Below are 23037 nucleotides of genomic sequence, written 5' to 3'. Positions count from 1 at the left end.
CCCCCATTTGAAAGTAGTCATTTATTAACTGACCAGATTACAAAAATAATCATGATAGATATCTTAGTTCATCCTTCTAATAAGCCTATTGATCTGGCCTTCCCAGTTGCCAACATCTCCACCTTCTACAAAATTGGTGGTCTATTTCTTCATTCCCTTGAGTGGAGAAGATGATTTGAAGGACCATTAAAAGTTGTTTGCTTCTTTGAAACGTTTTTCAACAGTATAGATCTTGTGAATCAGATCCTCCATGTAGATAATGCTGTATTTACCAAGAGATTGAGCAATCAATGTGTTATTGATCAAGGCAATCCCCTTCTTGTGGATCTTGCCATAATGACACTTGTAGATCAATTCATTCACCAGCTTCAGGTCTGGGTACCCACCAGGTATGCATGGTTCCACAATCCTTAGCATGTTAACTGAAGCTTTGTTGAGCTTAACAAAGGTGCCATTGAAGATCTGGTGAAGGTGAAGAGGCTGCAACACCTTTTGAATCTTTGGGCCCACTCCTGTGGGCCCATACCTCTGATCCTGATGACAAATCCCAATTTGGGTTCCGCAGGTACGTAGAAGTTGCCAACTTTTCTTGCCATCCTCGCCATTTGAATCTCAGTTCTGTACATCTGCCTATATTCCTTGTGGTAATGTTTAGATTTTTCATAGATAAAGCTTCCTCCTTGCCTTTCGAAACATCTTTTGAGCAAACTTCTTTCTTAGACTTTTGATCTTCACCTCTGCAAAATTCCTTCACTTTTTCTGCAGGAACCTTCTTTTTTTTCCTCTTCTGCACCCTCTATGGTTCCAGATGGATAAAAAGGACTGGAATCCTTAAAAAAAATATTTATTTATTTGAGAGAAAGAGAGAGAGAGAAAGAGAGTGCACAGGAGAGCACAAGCAGGGGAAGCAGCGGAGGGAGAGGGATGAGCAGGAGCCCTGGGATCATGACCTGTGCTAAAGGCAGACACTTGATTTACTGAGCCACCCAGACCCCCCTGCTGGAGTCCTTTTGAGGGTACATGAGTTCTCAATGAGGATATTCATGTGTGTTTTCTGTTGTTGTTGTTGTTGATTATTCAACAAATTAATATAGGCATATTCCGGGTCACTGTCATGGCTCCTCATGGTCAGGCACACATAGGATTTTGGTGTCCACATCTTTGTCTGTGTTTAGACACAAATCAGAGGTATCATAGAGCCTACTCTGAATAGTAATTAAAAAAGAGAAGTAAAAAATAATACAGGCATGGTAACAGAGGCATGCTGAATGCAGAAAAGCTGACCCCATAGCAGTAATTAACATATTTATGTTGCCAGTGATAATTTAATTTTTGCAAAACAACATCATTAGTCACATTAAATTAACCCAAGCTGACTTAAACAATAAAGGGAAATTTTTGGTTCACATAACTGACAATTCTCAAGGCATTATCCCTTTAGGATCAATTTGATCAAGGCTCCAAGTCCATTTCTTGGTAACAGTCTTGGCTCTGCTCCCTCCCATGTTTTGTCCATAGGCTGGTTGCAAGTTGTCCATGAGCAGCAACTGGGCCATATGCTTCTATATTCACATCTGGGGGAAAGAGAAAGTTCCTCTTGACAAATACAGAATGAAAGTCCTGAGTTTTGCATTAATTGGACTATCCTTGAACTAACTTTTGTGGCCAAAAGAATGCCAGGATATGTTTGGTTTAGACTTTTTGTAGCAAGAGGGATGCGTTGACCCTGAGCAGAGGCCACTCTTACATAGGAGGCAGCCATTCCCTGGGAAAAAGGACAAAGGATATTGAAGAGATAACTACATTGTCCACAGTATGTGGTTAAAGCGTTACAGGAAGAAAAATGCCATGGACAAAACCCCCAAGAGAAGAAATTCTTAGCACGTTAGAGACATTAAATAAGAGCTGTGCTCTGGATCTGTGCATGAGAAGAGGTTGGAGAATTACCTTAAGCCAGGGCATTCTAAGCCATGGTAAGTAATTATGATTTTTTTTTCCTTCTGAATACAGTGGGAAACCATTGAGGAATTTTAAGTAAAGGAAGGACATAATCAGGTTTATCTTTTAATATAACATCAGCTGCTATGTGGAAATGGGCTGGGTGGTTGCCTGGAATGAGAAAAGAATGGAAATAGGGAAGCCAGTTAGGAAGCAATTGTAATGATCTAGGCAAAACAGATTTATCATGATGCTCATGAAGCTTATGCTTCAACACTCCTCACTAGCACAAATCTCTTAAAGGGTGCTTTTGAGAGGTCCTGTGGTGCACTCTCATGCTCAAATGTTTTCATAGAATTTGTGAGAGTAGGTTAATTAACATAATCAGATGAACTTCCATCTCTTCCTCCCTAACTCACTCTCCCTCACACTTGCCTCTGGGACAGATGACCTTAGTGTGAATGTGAGGATTCAGGGGATCCAGCTAAGTGGAGGTTGAGTTGGGGAAACACTTAGCGTGGGTTTGGTGACATATATTTGTGTGGTTCTGTGAAGGTCTGACAGCAAAGGCCTACGCAATAGGACAGCCTGCAAACCTTCTCTTTTTTCCCTCTTCACCACCACACTATGCTTAATGAGTTTCCCACTGCTACCTCTGTGGTCTAGGCCTGACCCAATAGCCAACTAACTAGTCTTCCTTTTCTAGCCTTGGCCCCTTCCAACTCATCCTCCACACTGCCCCCAGAAAAGACTTTCTGAAACAAAACAAAACAAAGATTGGATACCATCACCCCTCAGATTAAAAACCTTGATTAGAACTTTCCTTTGCCCACTGGGTAGAGTTCATCATGTTCCATAACCTATTTCTATTCTTTTTCCATCTCTTCTTGACCTTCCGAAGTAAGAATTACTCAATATTTTCTACATAACCTATGGTCTTACAAAATAATAGATAACAAAAGGAATAAAAAATGGGAAATGTTGACTTCTCTTCAATTTATCCACTCCTGAGCCTGGCACTCCTTCTTTTCTGTGGCTATAGCTCTGGGGAGTGTTTCTGTTGTACCTTACACCCCAATTCCTCCCAATGGCTTATATCAAGTAGGAATGAGAGCTGATGTTGACCTATGAGAGCAGAACGATGATATGTTCCTTTTGACCACCTCTTCATCAGAGAGCAATGCTATTTAATTGGCTTGACAGAGGATTATCACTGAAAAAATTCTATGATAGTCCTGCTGGCAAACCCTGTGTGTAAACCCTGTGTGAATTCCTGAATCTGCCTTTGGTAAAAGAGTGGGAGACTGGGTCAGGGCTGACAAGGAGAGGGGTAAATCATGAGTATAAAGGCAAGCCAATTTTTGTGGTTGATACTCAAACAGATTCAAAGTGTTCCATTTGTTTGTTTAATAAAACTGTTGACATTGCCCCTAGAACCCAAGTCTAAAGAAGAAAACAACTCAAGGAGGTGGGCAGGGGGATGGGGTGACTGGGTGACGGGCACTGAGGGGGGCACTTGACAGGATGAGCACTGGGTGTTATGCTGTATGTTGGCAAATTGAACTCCAATAAAAAAATATACAAAAAAGAAAAGAAAAGAAAAGAAAACAACTCAATAAAAGTGATAAAAACTCTAGCCAGACTGATCAGAAAATTGAGAAGACACAAATCACCAATATCAGGATAAGAAAGGATGTATCATTATTGATTCTACAGATATTTTAAAAACAATAGGAGAACCTTTTAAACAACTTTAGGCTAAGAAATTTGACAACTTAGATGAACAAATTCCTTGAAAGATACAAACTTCCAAAGCTTACTCAAGAAGAAATTGATAACTCAAATATTCCTATATCTGTTGAAGAAATTGAATTCATAGTTGAAAATCTTCCCCTCAAAAAAATTCAAGGCTAAGATTTCACTGAGGGAATTCTATTAAACATTTAAGGAAGAAATAATATCAATTCTATTCAAACTCTTCCAGAAAGTTGAAGTGAAGGGAATACTTCTGAATTTATTCTATCAAGCCAGCATTACCTTGATACCTAAACTGAAGACATTATGAAAAAACTAAGACCAACATCTTAGAGGAACATAAATACAAAAATTCTTAATAATTTTTCTGGCAAGATGAATCCAACAATATATAAAATGAGTAATACAGCATGACCAAGTAGAGTTTATCCCAGGAATGCAAGATTGGCTTAATGTTTGACAATCAGTCAATATAACTCATCATAGTAACAGATTTAAAAGAGAAAATCCATATGATTATCTGAGTAGATGCAGGAAAAAAAACGCCTGATGAAATCTAACAACTGTTTGTGATAAAAAGTCTTAGCAACTAGTAATAGAAGGAAACTTACCCAACAAGATAAAGGACATAGATGATAAACCAGTAGCTAATATCACACTTAACAATGACAGCTTTCTCTTAAGATCAGAAAAAAGACCAGGATTGTACACTTTTTATCACTGCTATTCAACATTGTATTTGAGGTTCTAATCAGTGCAATAAGGCAATGAAAAGAAATAAAAGACATTTAAATTGGAAAGGAGGAAGTACAAAACTGTCTTTATTTGCAGATGGCATAACTGTCTATGAAAAATATCTGATGAAATCCACAAAAAGCTATTAAAACTAATCAATGAGTTTATCAAGGATGCAACATGCAATATCAATATAAAAAATCAATTGTATTTCTGTATACCAGCAATGAACAACCAAAACAGAAATTTAAAAATACCACTTGTGATATAACAAAAGAAATATGAAATATTTAGGGATAAATCTGACAAGATCTGTACACTGAAAACTAAAAATCATTGCTGAGAGAAATTAAAGGATATCTCAAATACAGACAGATACTGTGCTCACAGATCAGAAGATTTAATATTGCTAAGATATCAATTTTCCGCAATTAATCTACAGATTCAAAGTAAGCCTAATCAAAATCTTGGTAGGCTTTTTTGTAGAAATTGACAAGATGGTTCTAAAATTCATCTGAAAATGCAAAGGATCTGGAATAGCAAAAACAAATTTGAGGAAGAAGAGCAAAGTTAAAGAACTAGTATTCCCTGAATTTCAGATTTATTATAAAATTTGTGGTAATCAAGACAGCGTGATATTGGTATGAAGATAGACAAATCAATGGAAAGAACAGAGTCCAGAAACTGCCCAACATGTATATGGTCGATTGACTAACAAAGAAAATAACTTAGCAGAGAGAGGATAGTCTTTTCAATAGTTGATGTTGGAATAATTGGCATCTATATAACAGCAACAAAAAAGAACATTGATTCATACCTTATATGACTCAAGTAGATATTGATTTATTTGTTTGTTTTTTAAGATTATATTTATTTATTTTAGAGAGAAAGAGCATGCAATCAGGGGCAGGAGCAGAGGGATATGGACATGCAGATTCCAGGCTGAGCACAGAACCCAATGCAGGACTTGATTTCATGATGCTGAGATCATGATCTGAGTTGAATTCGAGAGTTAGATGCTCAAGTGACTGAGACACCCAGGCAACCCTCAAATAGATATCAATTTAAATCAATAAGGTTTTTAGAAGTTGTATAGAAGGAAACAGTAAAAAAAAAATCTTTATAATCTTGTGTTGGGCAAATATTCCTTAGCTATAATATTTTTTAAAAAGAAATCATTGATTAATTGATTGTCATCAAATTTAATTTTCTCTTCTAAAGGCACTTTTAAGAGAATGAAAAGACAAGCCACAGACTGGCAGAGAATATCTGCAAATCTCACATCTGAGAAAGTGCTTGAGCTAGAAGATATGAAACATTCTCAAAACTCAATAATAAGAGAACAACCAGAAAAGAAGGAGAAGGAGAAAGGATAGAAGGAAGGAAAGAAGGAAGGAAGGAAGGAAGGAAGGAAGGAAGGAAGGAAGGAAGGAAGGAAGGAAGGAAAATAAGAAAAATGGATGAAAAAATTGAGGAGATACTTCATCAAAGAAGACATACAGATGGTAAATAAGTACATGAAAATATACTTAAGACTAATATATATATTAATCTTATTATACTAATATACTAATCATTACAGAATACAAATTAAAGCCACAATGAGATATCATTGCTCCCATATTAAAATGCTAAAATTTAAAAGTCTGACCATACCATGCATTGATGAGAATGTGGAGGAAGTGGAATTCTCATATACTACTGGTTGGAATGTAAAATCGTACAACTTTGGTAGGTTTCTTAAAGATTTAAATGCATGTCCACATATGATCCAGCCATTTGACTCTTAGGTATTTACTCAAGAGAAATGAAAGCACAGGTCTGCACAAAGACTTGTATTCAAATGTTCAAGGCAGCACCATTTGTCATAGCCAAAAATGAAAACAATTGGAATGTCATTAATAGGTGGATAAATAAACAAATTATGGTATATCACTTAGCAAAAAAAGGGGGGGTACTAACTATTGATACACACAACAATATGGATAAATCTGAAAATAATTATGCTGAGCAATAGAAGTCAAGCAAATAAAATTGTGTAGTGTATGCTTTAATTTATATAAAATTCTAGGAAATACAAACTAATATATAGTAACAGAGAGCAGTTTGTGGTTGCCCATTGATGAGTGAGAGGAGGATAGTGCAAGATGGAAAGATTACAAAGGGTGCAAGACTTTTGGGATGATAGATATGTTCATATGTTATTTCCAGTCAAACTGGTTGTAGGTATAGCTGAATGTGCAGTATCATGCAGCCCAGATGCCTTGCATGACTGATGGTTTATAGTGAGAAGGAAATGCATGACCTGGCATTCTACAGATCAGTGCATCTCAAAATTTTACAGACATCTGAATGCTTTAGAAGCATGCTGTCCAATACCATAACCACTAGCCACATGTGACTTTTAAAATTTAAACTACTTTAAATGAAATAGAATTTAAGAGTTCATGAGTCATGCTATATTCAATAGTCACATGTGGATAGTGACTACTGCATTCTGCATTGCACAGTGCAGATAAAGAACATTTTTATCATTGCAGAAAGCTCTATTGGACACTGCTACTCTGAAGCCTTGTTTTTCAAATGTGTGGTCTATGCATCAACATTGGCATTATTTGAGAGTTTGTTAGAAATGCATAATTTCCCCTCCCATAAGATTTTATGCACACTAAAGTTTGAAAAGCCCTGGTCTTTAGACTTAAAGACACCTACACAATGGATTTTGTAGTACAGAGGGATTTAATGTTGCATATTAGGACAAGAGGCTTGGGTCTTTTCCTCTGAGCTGCCAACTTGGAATTAAATAGGGAAAACAAAAAGAGCTCTCATGAATCCAATATGAGTCTTGAATAGAGCTAGAACCCTGTGGGGGCAGGTGCAAAATACAAGAAAGTAAGGTTTGGTCATAGGTGACCAGTCATTTCACCTGGGTCATGAGAAGGAGTGACAGAACCAGGAAGAGGAGTAGCTATGCCACAATTCCATTTTTATGGACAGAGATGGGGCAGGCCAGGACCCAGAGCAGAATCTGAGACAGTCATCACTGTTTACTTAAACATCTGATGGCTCCTGGCTCTGTGTTTTCCTTCCAATCATAGAGTTCCCAAACCTCAAAGCTGGAAGGGTCTTTAGCAGCAACACTCACCCCATTTTCACTCAATGATAACAGATACACTAAGAATTCCACAGGGCTTCCTGCAATTGTCCCACAGTCACTGAGCATCTACTATGTACCATGGTACATCTACTAGATGTACTGTGTTAGGTTATGGGACTTCAAACATTCTAGGAGTATGACCCAGGATTGCAGAGATGTGCATTCTTATGGGTTGCATGTTCTGGGCAAATGTCTGAAGTCCAGTCTGTACACTCCTACCCCTGCTTCTCTCCCCTCTAACCCTGAATAAATGGGCCACTTATCATTTCACATTTGTTGAACTGCAGCCATATATTTATAAACCTCAAAACTGGATCTCTGTTCTATTGGGCTTCATTCCCACATAATGTAGTCACACATTATTTGTCCCCTCAGACTGCTTTTGGCCACCCTTATTTCCTACTCTATTTCTCTGACTCCCCTTCTCCCTACCACCATCCTTTTTTACTCAACCTCAAAAAGTGTCTGGATTTTTTTCAGATCATTTTTCTAGGCTGCTCTGACCTAGGTTATTTCCAGCTCCCTTTGGTAATTGCTCTCAGTCTTGTTAGGTAAATTCCTTGCTGGTTGGTGTGTGTACCTAGTCTCTAGTTGATGTGCTTTGCACATTCTTGACATTTGTTTGTTCTTGCTTTCAAATCATTAGCAAAGATGTTAAATAAAACCAGATCTGGCCCTGCTCTCTGGGGAAGTGCCCTCAGCCCCCTGCTCCTCTCACTGGAGCTGTTTCTGGTATTTATATCATTATCCTTCATTTATTATCTCTCAGCCAGTTACTGAGTCCATGTGACCACATTGTCATCCAAAACAATCTGAACTGGCCTTAGAGTAGAAATGGTGCAGCAGGCTGAGCAAAACCCTTTACCCAAGTTCCAAATCCTTTACTAAAGAGCTGGCCTCACTCTGTTTTTCTCCTTTGCAGAGCCTCTTGTGCTCACTTCTTTCCATAAATCCTTTGTGACTTTATCCTTTCCAGATGTTGATGGATTTTCACGGTTAACATCTGTTTTATTATTATGACTATCCAATTTACTGGCTAGTAATTTCCACAATTAGCTTTCTTTTTGAACGTTTACACCATATTTATGGCCTATTCTCCTTCTCTGTCTTTGATTTTCAACTTTCTTTGTAGTTTTCCAGTGATTTTTCAAATTGTTTTTACATCAACCCACAATGGTGACTCTCAGGGCTCCAACTTGGTGACATATCTAAGTTTCAGTGAAGGTGTGGCTTAACCTGAATTTAGAGCTATTTTTACTTACATCTATGTTGCCAATTAATTGTCTAAAGTTTTTTTTCTTTTTTTATCTGAGTGGGGTTAAAAAAAGAAAGAAAAAATTTAACAATGATATTAACATAACTCTACTTATCTAGTGTCTTAGGTGTCTAGAACATATTTTTAAAAAGCAAAAAACACATAAAAGCTAAAAACCCAGAAATAATCAGAAATACTACAGACAGGCCAAAATTGATGTCATGAAGTCCATGTATTGAATGACAACAATCTTCATCACCTCTGTGTTCCCAGGTATTATTTCCCTTTGTCCTTCATGGACAGTAAAATATGGGTGATCGCTAGCCTTCAGAGGCATTTCCAATATCATTTTTCTGGTACCAGATAACCATCAGCCCTGCCTAGCACAAAGATATGCTATCTGAAGGCTCACCACTGTATGATTTTGAGTGAGAGAGGAGTAAACCCGGTGTTAGATTAGAATGCCATCTAGCCCAATCTACTTTAGTAAAACCATAACCCACATAGCCAATAGCATTAAAAAAAAACCCACACAAAAAACCCACAACCTCCTGGAATTCTCTTCTTTCCATCTCCGCTTGAATCCTATTTATCATCTGAAATCATTTGACTTCCAAGTCACATCAGAACAAATGAGCAAATAAGAAAGGGGGAGGGGCACAGTGGTTGCCATAAGCAATCACTAGAATAACAACAAAAAGAGATACCTGCCAGGGAAGAGATAGAGAATCTAACAAGTAAACCAAACCCAAAACTTCTGGAGGCTTAGAAATTTTGGAGCCATTTAGTATAAGGGAAGATGGCTCTGGGTAACTTTAATATCCTTTGTTGGAATAATTCTATTTAGGAACAAGACAATAAATAATATTGATAATGATGATCCTGGACCTTGATTCAGAAAGAAAAATTAAATTAGCTTCGGTAACTATATTTAAGGAAGTAAGGAAGCATGCCATCAGTGTTAAATTAACAGGTAGGTAATAGATGTACATCATTCAAAATACAAAAAGGACAAAATGGTACATACTGAAAAGTAGATTTCCTTCCACCTCTATTCCTAATCTCCAAGTTATCCCCTATCGATACAACCACTATAACCTATCTCTTTTGGACTTTTCCAGAGGTATTCAAAATGCATGTTGAAAAATATGCTTTGTAAATCACTTCTAAAATATTGGATTCAAATAAGTAAGCTCCAGTGATCTGGGAAATTCACTTAGGTAGAACTGCTTATTTCTGAATTCAGGGTGAATTAGGCATTGCTGAGTGGGAATTTAGTTTTCTAGATTATTGGGATACAAAGAGCCATTGTTGACCTTAGAGAAACTGTAGGAGAGACCCTGATGTACCCTTTGCAGGAATGGGAGGGTTCTGACCTTTACCACTGATTGCTATAAAGACTGTTTACTTAGCTCTATTCCCCCCAGCATTTCTTAACCCCATCATGTACAAATGAACAATGGTTGGGGGGAAATGCAACCTATCTAACCTATTTTAGGATTAGATGTAAAGAATAAGATATGATCTCTGTCCATAAGATACTTGGAATTTAATTTTTAAAAAGGTAAGGCATCCACAGAATACACAAAATGCAATAGAAAGTGTAATATTTGCTATAAGATAATTTAGAATGCAGAGAGAAGAGAGAGCACTTGAAGCTGAAAGAATCCAGAAAAGTTTCACGAAAGAAGTAGCACTAGAGATAATCCAAGGGAAAACACACACACACACACACACACACACACACACACACACACACACACGACAACAGGACTTCAACAGAACAGAAGGCAGAGAACATCCCAGGAAGAAAAAGCATGAGCAAAGACATAAAGGCTGCAAAAAAGCACTTTGGACAAAACTGTTAATGGGATGATGATTTGATGTCCATTCACTTCCTTTTCTGAAACATTTCAAGCCTTTTCCTAAAAAGGCTTTTATATTTTATATTTTTATAATTTTATAATATTTTTATATTTTTTATAATATATATTATATTTATGTATATTTATATATAATATTTTTATATTTTTTATAATATATATTATATTTATGTATATTTTCCTAAATACTAGAGCTGCAACAAAACATCAGCTTGCAGACCTATGGGGTGTCTTGGGAGGGAGCAGTGATCATGTCCAGTAAGGCAAGGATAATTAAATTGATTTGTGTATACAGGTGAAGCCAACTGTCTCCTCCACCCTGACTCCAGCAAGTCTACTCTTGGGGCCTCTTTGCCTAGTGTGCCTAAGCCATGAGTCTAGTTACAACTCAATGTTTTCATGGAATTGTCCCTTGTTTCTGTGGTAGTTCTTTAAGGAAAATGTCTAGAATGTTCCCAGAACGGCAGCCCATCTGCTCACTCTGGCTTGAATTGGCTAATGTTTGCCTCATTTTCCTGAAGCAGGGAATCCCTGAAGCAGCATCCAGAGCCAGGAGAAGGGGGCAATGCCAGAAGGTGAGCTTTCCTGGAAATAGATTTGTATTTTCTGACATAGTTCCTTCCAAGGTTTCCCAGGGGTAAGAATGGACTGAGACCATGTGTTTGGCATTTCCCTCTGGCAGAAGCCCACAAGAGCTTTCATGTACAAGATTAATTTGATTAATGATGGAGCCAGGCAAATTCTTCTGTTTTAGGCTTGGAAGGGTGCTTTCATAGGTGTCGGGGTTCTTTATTCCTTTGCACTCAGCATTGTCAAACCCAGAGAAGGCACAAGAGAAGCATTTGCCTTGTTAGAAGACAAAGGTCTGTTTTGTTGTCATTGTTGTTTTTAATCTCAGAAACATAGATTCATAGATCTCCAGAAGAGAACTCTCAGGTCACCTAGTTCAAATTTCTACTTTACGTGGAAATCCCCAGTATCCTTGACATGCGACTAGGTTTTAAGATTCATGAAAACAAAGACCAAATCTACCTTATTTACTACTATATTCCAGTGTCTGATTCATGGTAGATGTTCTATAAATGAATGTTGAATTAAGATAGTTCCGTTTGTCTTGAATGCTTCCAGGAACAGAGTTCAATGTGTTGTAAGGCAGCCCTATGTTTTTGAGCACTGTTTTTCATGGGGAAAATATTTTTAAACTGATAAATTGATACATTTTTCATTTCTAATAATATATAATCATGTTTCTTTGAAGCCACCATTATGGTTCTAGGGAAAAGAAGGGGAACAAGGCTACCTTGAGAAGAAGGATAATAAGATGCAATAGGACTCCCTACTAGAAGTGAGAACAAAAATGAAAGGAAAAAAATAAAAGCAATAAAATTTGTGGTCCAAGTTAGGGATGGGAATGTAGAAGAGAAAAATGTTGCTTATCAAATTTTAATTGTTTTTTTAAATTGCAGTGTAATTAGTATGTAATATTGTCTAAGTTTAAGGTGTACAATGTGTTGGTTTGATACATTTAGATCAATTTTTAAATCACTTTGTTAATTTGTACAGAAAATTTGGCCAGGATTTTGTTTCAGATGGTTTTGACACTTACAGATCAATTTGGGAAGAACTGACATTTTCATAATACTGAGTCTTCTAATCCATGAAAATGGTATATTTCTTCATGTATTTAAATCTTTAACTTTGCTGAACAATGATTTATAGTTTTCAGTACACAGATATGCACATCTTCTGTCAGATTTATTCCTAAGCATTTTATATTTTTGATACCATTATAAATGGCATTTTAATTTTGATTTTCATTTATAGTGTATGGAAATACAACTGACTTTTATAAATTAACTTTGTATCCCGTCAACTTGCTAAACTCAATTATTTGCTGTAGTAGCTATTTTGTAGATTCCTTAGGATTTTGCACATGGATGATCATGTAAATAAAGACAATTTTATATATCTTTAAATCTCTTTTTCTTCTCTTATTGCATTGGCTAGGTTTGCCACTACAATGTTGTGGAGAAGAGGTGAGAGTAGACATTCTTACTTTTTTCCCAGAGAAGCATTTTCAAGAGAGAAGCATTCAATCTGTCCCCAGTAAGTATAATATATTGCTGTAAATTTCTGTAGATGACCCTTATCAGGACAAGGATGCTCCCTTCTATTTCTAGCTTGCTGAGAGTTTTAATCCTAAATCAATGCTATTTTTTTTACATGCATCCTCTGCATCTATTGAGATAAAAACATAGATTTGTTTTAGTCTGTTAATATGGTAAATTACATTGATTGATTTTCAACTGTTAAATCAACTCTGCAATCATGGGATAAATGCCACATAGTCATTTCATCATTTTTGTACATTGTTGCTAAAATTTTGTTAAGTTTTCATCTATGTTCATGAAGGATATTGAAATTTAGTTTTCTTATAACATATTTTACTGGTTTTGTGTCAGAGTAAAACTGTCCCTGTAACATGAGTTGGGAAGTATTCTCTCCTCTTTTATTTTCTAGAAAAGTTTGCATAGAATTGGTATTATTTCTGCCTTGATCATTTGATAGAATTCACTAGTAAAGCCATCTGGGCCAGTAGTGTCTGTGTATTTTCTGGCTGCTATTATTATTTTCTTTTTAACTTTGGTTTGCAGAAGTTTGACCGTGTAGTTCTTGGCATGATATTCATTTGTATTTATTTTTATTTATCCTGCTTGGGGTTTCACTGAAATTTTTCATACCTGGGTGTGAGCAGTTTCATCAATTTTGGAAAATTCTCAGCTATCTTCAAATATTTCTTCAGCCCCCTTATCTCTGTCTCTGTCCCTCTATCTCTGTCTCTCTCTTCCCCTTCTCTTGTTATGGTTCAACTACATATTTTTATATAATTTAGTGTTATTTAACTGGCATGTGAGACTCTGTTCTTCAGACTTCTTGTCTGTCTCCTTTAATTTAGATAATTTACATGGACCTGTTTTTGAGTTCACTACATCCACTTTCTGCTTTGTCTAGTTCACTATTAAGCACAGGAAATTAATTCCTCATTCCATATACTGTATTTTTCAGTTCTACAATTTCCATTTGGTTCTTTTTGAGTTTCTATTTATCTGATGAAATCTATCATTTTAAAATTCACTTTGTATATCTCTTCCTTTATATTTTTAAAATACTTATGAAAGCAATTTTAACGTCCTTGCTTGATAATTCCAACATCTAGGTTATTTGTAAATCTGCTTCATTTAACTTTATTATCTTGATTATGTTTCACATGTTTCTGTTTATTTGCCATTTGATTGCATGCCAGAAGTTATATTTATGAGAACGGTAAAGACTAGAGTAAAATATTTGCCCTAAAAGGGACTTGCTCTTTTCTCTTTCAGAGTAGGACCTAGTTCTTCTATCTAATCAGGAATCAGTCTGGGTTGGGTTAGGTTAACACTTTAGTTCATTTAAGCTTATCTCTTGTTTTTATATATTTATTTTCTTAACTTTATTGAGGTATAATTTACAAATAAAAATTGTACACATTTAAGGTGTAGAATGTAACATTTTGATACACACATACATTGTAAAATAATTACCACAAACAAAGCAATTAACATATCCATCACCTCACATAGTTACCTTTGTATGTATGTCTCTGTGTGTGAAGAATATTTAAAATATACACTCTCAGCAAATTTCAGGTATACAATAATATAATACATTATTATTAACTATAGTCACCATGGTGTTTATTAAGTTTCTAAAACTTATCTTTATTATAACTGAAAGTTTGTGCCCTTTGACCAGCATCTCTCTATTTTCCTTACCCTCCATCCCCTAGTAACCACCCTTTATACTCCGTTTCTATAAACCTGACTTTCCTAGAGTATATACATCTAAGTGAGATCGTGCAATATTTGTATTTCTGTTTCTGGCTTATTTCACATAGTATAATGTTCTCTAGGTCCATCCATGTGTTGTCTTCTTTTTTAAGACTGAACAATATTTTATGGTATGTATACCACATGTTCTTTATCCATTCATACATTGATGGCAATGCTGCAATTAATAGGAGAACATAGATATCTCTTCAGGATAGTGATTTTATTTTCTTTGCATATATACCCAAAAGTGGGAACGCTGAATCCACTTTTTATTTTTGGAGGAATCTCCATAGTGTTTTTCATAATGGCTGTACCAGTTTGTATTCCCACCAACAGTATATAAAGGTTCCTGCTTTTCCACATCCTCACCAACACTTGTTATTGTTTTACTTTTTGATAATAGCCATCCTAACAAGTATGAGTTGATAACTTATTGTGGTTTAGATTTGCATTTCCATGATGATTAGTGATGTTGAACAGCTTTTCATATGCTATTTGGTCAATTGCATGATTTCTTTGGAAAAATGTCTGTTTTGATCCTTTGCTACTTTTCAATCAGATTATTTGTTTTTGTTTTTGCTATTGACTTGAGTTCCTTATATAATTTGGATATTAACCACTTATGGGACATATGGTTTGCAAATATTTTCTCCCATTCCATAGGTTACCTTTTAATTTTGTTAACTGTTTCCTTTGCTGTATACAAATGTTTTACTTTGATGTTGTCCCACTTGTTCATTTTTGCTTTTATTGCCTGTGTTTTTGGTGTCAAATCCAAAAAATCATTGTCAAGGCCACACAATGGAGCTTTTCTCCTATGTTTTCAGTTTCAGGTTTATAGTTTACAGTTTGAGTTAGTTTTTGTGTATTGTATAAGATAAGGATCCAATTTCTTCTTTCCTTCTTTTCTTTCTTCCTCTTTTCTTCCTCTTTTCTTTTCTTCTTTTACTTCCCTTCTCTCCCTTCCTCTTTCTTTCTTTCTTTCTTTCTTTCTTTCTTTCTTCTTTCTTTCTTTCTTTCTTCTTTCTTTCTCTTTCTTTCTTCTTTCTTTCTTTCTTTCTTTCTTCTTTCTTTCTTTCTTTCTTTCTTTCTTTCTTTCTTTCTTTCTTTCTTTCTTTCTTCTTTCTTTTCTTTCTTTCTTATTTCATGTGAGTATCCATTTTCCCAGCACCATTTATTGAAGAGACTATCCTTTTCCCATTGTAGATTCCTGGCACCTTTGTTAAAGATTGACTATATACATGCAGATTTTTACTGGGATTTCTATACTGTTCTGCTGGCCTATGAATCTGTTTTTATGCCAGTACCATACTTTTTTATTACAATAATTTTGTAACATACAGTAGTCCCTCCTTATCTGTAGTTTCACTTTCCATGGTTTCAGTTATTGTGGTCCAGAAGATCTTCCTCCTGACATATCATCATAATAGTGGCTTAATTCTGCATCACAATGCCTATGTCATTCACTTCTCTTCATCTCATCAGATAAGCATTCTATCTCCTCACATCATCACAAAAAGAAAAGTGGATACAGTAAAATAAGATATTTTGAGAGAGAGATGACACATAACTTTTATTACAGTATATTGCTAAAATTGTTCTATTTATTATTACTTATTTTTGTTAATTTCTTACTGTACCTAATCTATAAATTAAACTTTGTCATAGGTATGTATGTATTCCATACATAGGTATGTATGTATAGGAAAAAATACAGTATATGTAGGATTCAGTATTATCTGTAGTTTCAGGCATCCACCGGAGGTTTAGGAACATATCTCCTGTGGAAAAAGGGGAACTACTGTAATTTGAAATCAGGAAGTATGATGCTGCCAGCTTGGTTCTTCTTGCTAAAATTACTTTGGCTATTGAAAGTCTTTTGTATTCTATATGAATTTTAGGATTTTTTCTATTCCTATGAAAAATGTTATTGGAATTTTCATTGGGATTGCATTGAATTTATAGATCACTTTGGGTAGTATGGATTTTTTTTTAGTATGGATATTTTGGCAATACTAAACCTTCCAATTCAGGAATATGGGTATCTTTTCACTATTTTTATCTTCTTCAATCCCTGTTATTAATATTTTATAGTTTTCAAAGTTCATATCTTACACTTCTTTGGCTAAATTTATTCCTAAATATTTTATTCTTTTTGATGCTATTATTAGTAGGTTTATTTTCTTTATTTTTTTTCCTGGACAGTCAGTATAGAAGCACAAATGATTTTTGTATGTTAATTTTGTGTCTAGCAGCTTTACTGAATTCATTAATTGTAACAGTTTTTTTGTGAAGTACTTAAAGGCATATGATCATGCCATCTGTGAAGACAATTTTCCTTCCTCATATCCCTTTTGGAAGCCTTTTATTTCTTTTTCTTGCCTAATTGGTCTGGCAAGGACTTTTAGTACTACATTGAATAGAAGTTGCAAGAGTAGCCACCCTTGTCTTATTCCTATTCTTAGAGATTTCAGCTTTTCACCATTGAGTACGATGATAGCTGTGGATTTCTCACATATGGCCTTTATTAAGCTGAAGTCCGTTCCTTCTATATGCAAATTGTTGAGGGTTTTATCATGAAAGAATTTTTAATTTTGTCAAATGCTTTCTATATCTATTGAGGTAATTATTTGATTTTTATCCTTCATTCTGTTAATGTGGTAAATCACAATGATTGATATGTATATGTTGAATTATCTTTGCATCCTAGGGATAAATCTCAGTTGATCAGGTGTTTAAAGCTTTTAATGTTCTGTTGAATTCGATTTTCTAGTATTTTGTTGAGGATTTTTGCATCTATGTTCATCAGGGATATTAGCTTATACCTTTTCTTGTAGCTTTGGTATTAGGGTAATGCTGGCCTTGTAAAATGATTTTGGAAGTATTCCTTCATCTTCAGTTTTTGGAAAGAATTTGAAAAGAATTTATACTAATTCTTTATATGGCAGAATTCACCAGTGAAGCCATTAGGTTTTGGGTTTATCTTTGTTAGGAGGTTTTCAATTGTTGATTCAATATCCCTGCTCTTTAAGTCTATTCAGGTGTTTTCCTTTATGATTCAGTATTCATAGATTCTTGTTTCTGTAAATTTATCTGTTTCTTCTAAGTTATCCAATTTGTTGGTATATAATTGTACATAGTAATATTTTATAATTTTTTTTGTATTTCTGTTGTATGAGTTGTAACAGTTCCACTTTCAATTTTGAATTATTTACTTGAGTCTTCCTTTTTGTCTTACTCTGGCTAAATATTTGCCAATTCTGTTTATCTTTTCAAAAAAACAACTCTTAGTTTCATTGATCTCTTCCAAAGTTTTCTAGTCTCGATTTCATGTATTTCTGCTCTGCTCTTTGCTTGGTTTTGTTTTCTTAGATAATTTTGGGCTTAGTTCTTTTTCTAGTTACATGCAATGTAATATTAGATTGCTTATTTGAGATTTTTCTTTTTTCTTAAGGTAAGCATTTATAACTTTTCTTCTTAGAACTGTTCTTGCTGAATGCCTTTTGTTTTGTTATATTGTATTTCCACTTTTGTTTGTCTCATAATTTTTTAAATTTCCTTTTTGATTTCTTCTTTAACCTATTAATTACTAAGGAATGTGTTGTTTACTTTTCACATATTTGTGAATTTATCTTATTTCCTTCTGTTATTGGTTTCTAGTTTCATACCATTGTGGTCAGAAAAGATGCTTGATATAGTCTCAAGCTTCTTAAATTTGTTAAGATTTATTTTTGGCTCAATAAATGATCTATCCTGGAGAATGTTATAGGTGTGCTTGGGAAAAATGTGTATTCTGCTGCTGGTGGATGGAATGTTTTGTATATGTCTGTTAGGTAGAACTAATGTATAGTTTTAGTCAAATGTTACTTTATTGATTTTATGTCTGAATGAGCCATCAATTGCTGAAAATTAAGTATCGAAATCCCCTTGAATTATTGTACTGCTGTTCAGTTGTCCCTTCAGAGCTGTTAAATATTTGCTTTACATATTTAGGTGCCCCAATGTTGTGTACCTATATATTTATAATTATTATATCCTCTTAATGAATTTACTCCTCTATTACTATATAATAACCTCTGTCTCTTATTATAGCTTTTGAGTTAAAACCTAGTTAGTCTGATATGAGTATACCTAACTTTGCTCTGTTTTGGTTTCCATTTGCATGAATATCTTTTTCTATCACTTCACTTTCAGTCTATGTGTGTCTTTAAAGCTAACATAACTCTCACAACTTTGATTTTAGCAATTCTGACAAGTGTGAGGTGATATTTCATTGTAGTTTGGATTTGCAGTTCCCTGATTGTAAGTGATATTGAGCATCTTTTCATGTGTCTGTTGGTATTTGTATGTCTTCTTAGGATAAATGTTCATATTTTCTGCCTATTTTTAATTGGATTATTTGTTTTTTGGTGTTGAATTGTATAAGTTCTTTATTTTTTGTATGTTCTTTATATATTTTGTATACTAACTCTTTATCAGATATGTCATTTGCAAATACCTTTTCCCACTTGCTAGGTTGTCTTTTGGTTTTGTTGATTGTTTCCAATAATTTGTTTTTGATTTTGTTTCCCTTGCCTCATGAGACACATTTACAAAAATGTTGTTATGGCCAATGTCAGAGAAATCACTGTCTGTGCTCTCTTCTAGGATTTTATGGTCTCACATTTAAGTCCTTAATCTGTTTTGAGTTTATTTTTTTGTGTATGGTGTAAGAATGTGGTCCAGTTTTATTCTTTTTTTATTTTTCAAGATTTTATTCATTTATTTTACAGTAAGAGTGAGAGAGAGTGCACACGATCCAGCAGGGAGAGAGAAAGAGAGAGAATTTCAAGTAGACTCAGTGTCCAGAGCAGAGCTTTATGCAGGGCTTGCTCTCACAACCCTGAAATCATGGCCTGAGCTGAAACCAAGAGTTGATTGCTTAACTGACTGAGCCATCCAATTGTCCTCCAGTTTCATTCTTTTGTATGTATCTGTCCAGTTTTCCCAACAACATTTGTTGAAGAGACTGTCTTTTCCTCATTGCATATCCTTGCCTCCTCTGTTGAAGATTAATTGACTATAGAATCCTGGCCTTATTTCTGGTTCTCTATTCTGTTTTATTGATCTATGTGTCATTTTTGTGCCAATACAATGCCATTTTGGTTACTACACCTTGTAGCATATCTTGAAATCTGGAGGATGGGTGAAATAGGTGAAGCAGATTAAGAGTAAATTTATCATGATGAACACCGAGGAATACATAGAATCATGGAATCACTATATTGTACACCTGAAATTATTATAACACTGTATATTAACTATATTGGAAATTTTTAAAAAGTTAAAAAAAAAAGCGAAGTGACTCTCTTGTAGGTAGCACACATTTTAATCTTATGGGTTTTTTTTTTTAATCCATTAAGCTGCTCTGTGTCTTTTGACTGGGGCATTTAATCCATCTATGCTTAAAGAATAGTTAAAAGTAATAAGTGATACATAAGGATTTCTTGTTGTTATTCTATTAATTATTTTCTGGGCGTTTTGCAGTTTCTGTGTTTCTCTCTTACTCTCATGCTGTCTTATTTTGTGATTTGATCATTTTCTGTAGTGGTATGCTTTAATTCCTTGTTCTTTATCTTTTGTGTATTTATAGATTTTTTTTGCTTTGTGGTTAAGAGGAGGCTTACATAAAAACTCTTTTTTTAAAAAAATTCTTATAACATTCTTTTTAAGCTGATTATAACTCAATTCGAATTACATATAAAAATTCTACAGTGTTACTTCTCTCCACATTTTGTTTTTGATACTACAATTCATATCTTCTTATATTGTGTATTCATTAACAAATTATCATAGTTATAGTTACTTTTAATACTTTTGTGTTTTAACCTAGTTATAATGATTTACACACCACCAATACAATATTACTCTGAATTTTACTTTACTTACCTTTACCAGTAAATTTTATACTTTCATGTATTTTCATATAATTAATCATTATCCTTTTGTTTCTGCTTGAAGAACTCCCTTTAGCAATTCTTTTTTTTTAATTTCAAGATTTTATTTAAATTCAAGTTAGTTCATATATAGTTATAGTGTTAGTTTCAGGGGTAGAATTTAGTGATTCATCAGATGCATATAACACTCACTGCTCATTACATCAAGTGCTCTCCTTAATGCCCACCACCCAATTACCCCATCCTCCCACCCACCTCCCCTCCAACAACCCTCAGTTTGTGCCGTATATTTAAAAGTCTCTTATGGTTTGCCTCCTTCTCTATTTTATTTTTCCTTCCCTTCCCCTATATTAATCTGTTTTGCTTCTTAAATTCCATCTATAAGTGAAATAATAATGGTATTTGCCTTTCTGTGACTGGCTTATTTCACTAAGCATAATATACTTTAGTTCTTTCCACATCATTGCAAATGACAAGATTCCATTCCTTCTGATGGCTGAGTAATATTCCATTGTATGTATGTACCACATCTTTATCCATTCATCATCTGATGGACATTTAGGTTCTTTACATGTTTTGGCTATTGTAGATAGTCCTGCTATAAACATTGGGGTGCATGTGTCCCTTCAAATCACTATTTTTGTATCTTTTGGATAAATACTAGCAGTGCAATTGCTGAGTCACAGGATAGTTCTATTTTTAACTTTTTGAGGAGCCTCTATACTATATTCCAGAGTGGCTGCACTAGTCTGCATTCCCATCACAGTGTAAGACTGTTCCCCTTTCTCTGTATCTTCACCTTCCTGAGTTGTTAATTTTAGCCATTCTGAAGGTGTAAGGTGATATCTCATTGTGGTTTTGATTTGTGTTTCCCTGATAATGAATGATGTTGAACATTTTTTTCATGTATCTGTTAGCCATTTGTATGTCTTTTTTGGAGAAAAGTCTGTTCATGACTTTGGCCCATTTCTTAAATGGATTTTTTATTTTTTTAGGGTGTTGAGTTTGAAGAGTTTTTTTTATAGATTTTGGATACTAGCCCTTTATCTGATATGTCATTTGCAAATATGTTCTCCCATTTCATGGTTTATCTTTTAGTTTTGTTGATTATTTCTGACGTGCAGAAGCTTTTTATCTGGATGAAGTCCCAATAGTTCATTTTTACTTTTGTTTCCCAGTAATTCTTTTTTTCTTAATATGTATTTATTTGAGAAAGAGAGAGAGGGAGCATGAGTTGAGGGAAGGGCAGGAGAGAATCTTCAAGCAGACCTCCCACTGAGTGTTGGGTCCAACATGGGGCTGGATCTCAAGATACATGAAATCATTACCTGAGCCTAAAGCAAGAGTCAGATGCTTAACTGACTGAGGTCACCCAGGGGACCCCTCCCAGCGATTCTTTACTATAATATATCTAGGCTAAGTCTTCTTTAGTTTGAATCTGTTGGGGACCTTTGTTGCTTCTAGGATATGAACCTGGATATCCATATTTCTATCCATGTTTGGAAATTTTTAGCAATTCTTTCTCGTTTAAGAAAAATAAATAAAAGATTTTATTTATTTATTTGAGGGAGAGAGAGCAGGAGGAGTGGCAGGCAGAGGGAGAGGGAGAAGCATGCTCCCTACTCAGCAAGGAGCCCAACACAGAACTCAATCCCAGGACCCTGGGATCATGACCTGAGCTGAAGGCAGGTGCTTAACTGACTGAGATACCAAGGCACCTGGCCATTATTTCTTTAAATGCACTTCTAACTATTTCTCTCTCTTCTCCTGGAACTCTCATAATGAGAATGTTAGCCCTCTTGCTGGTGTCGCATAAATCCTTTAGGATTTCTCCATTCTTTTTCATCCTTTTTTCATTTTTCTCCTCTGACTAGATAATTTAAAATCACCTGTCTTCAGTTCAAAGATATTTTCTTCTGCTTGATTATGTCTGTTGATGATGCTATATATTGCATTTTTCATTTCATCCATTATGTTCTTTAGCTCTAGAACTTGATCTTTTAAAAAAATTATTTCTTTTCTATTGAACTTTTCATTTTGCTCCTGTTATTTTTTTCTGATTTTTTTTGAGTTGTCTCTCTGTGTTCTCTTATAGTTTGCAGAGATCCCTTAAAATAATTATTTTGAATTCTTTGTCAGGGAATTTTGTTGCTCTCCATTTCTTTGGGATCAGTTACTGGAAAATTATTGTGGGTAGGCATCCTTATGGTCTGTGGAGTGGTTTGTAGCATTTGTGGCCTTTCCTCTGTACTCCCAGTCACTTCACATCACTTAGCTATTCTGACCTCCTTAGTAATCTGGGTAAGGTGACAAAGAAGTGGGCCTCTTAGGCAGGGTTCCACATGGTTGATGGATCTAGGTGCTTACTCACTGTGCTCTCACTTTCCCTGTGAGAGAAATTACAGGCTGAGGGGATCTCTACTGGCACTGAGCTGTGCCAATTTGGGGGAGAGGTGATGCAGATAAAAGAAAACTGTTTTTACCTTCTTTGATGTGTCTATTCTTGGAA

At 34.9% G+C, this 23037-nt stretch overlaps 1 pseudogene; it reads right to left on the bottom strand.

Moving 5' to 3' along the window:
* Positions 1–8: 8 nt before the first annotated feature.
* On the bottom strand, positions 9–22499 carry LOC112916902 (large ribosomal subunit protein uL30-like; annotated as a pseudogene).
* Positions 22500–23037: the final 538 nt, after the last annotated feature.

Source organism: Vulpes vulpes, chromosome 8, assembly GCF_048418805.1.
Source record: "Vulpes vulpes isolate BD-2025 chromosome 8, VulVul3, whole genome shotgun sequence".
Taxonomy (NCBI): domain Eukaryota; kingdom Metazoa; phylum Chordata; class Mammalia; order Carnivora; family Canidae; genus Vulpes; species Vulpes vulpes.
This window is presented reverse-complemented; position numbering and strand designations above follow the sequence as displayed.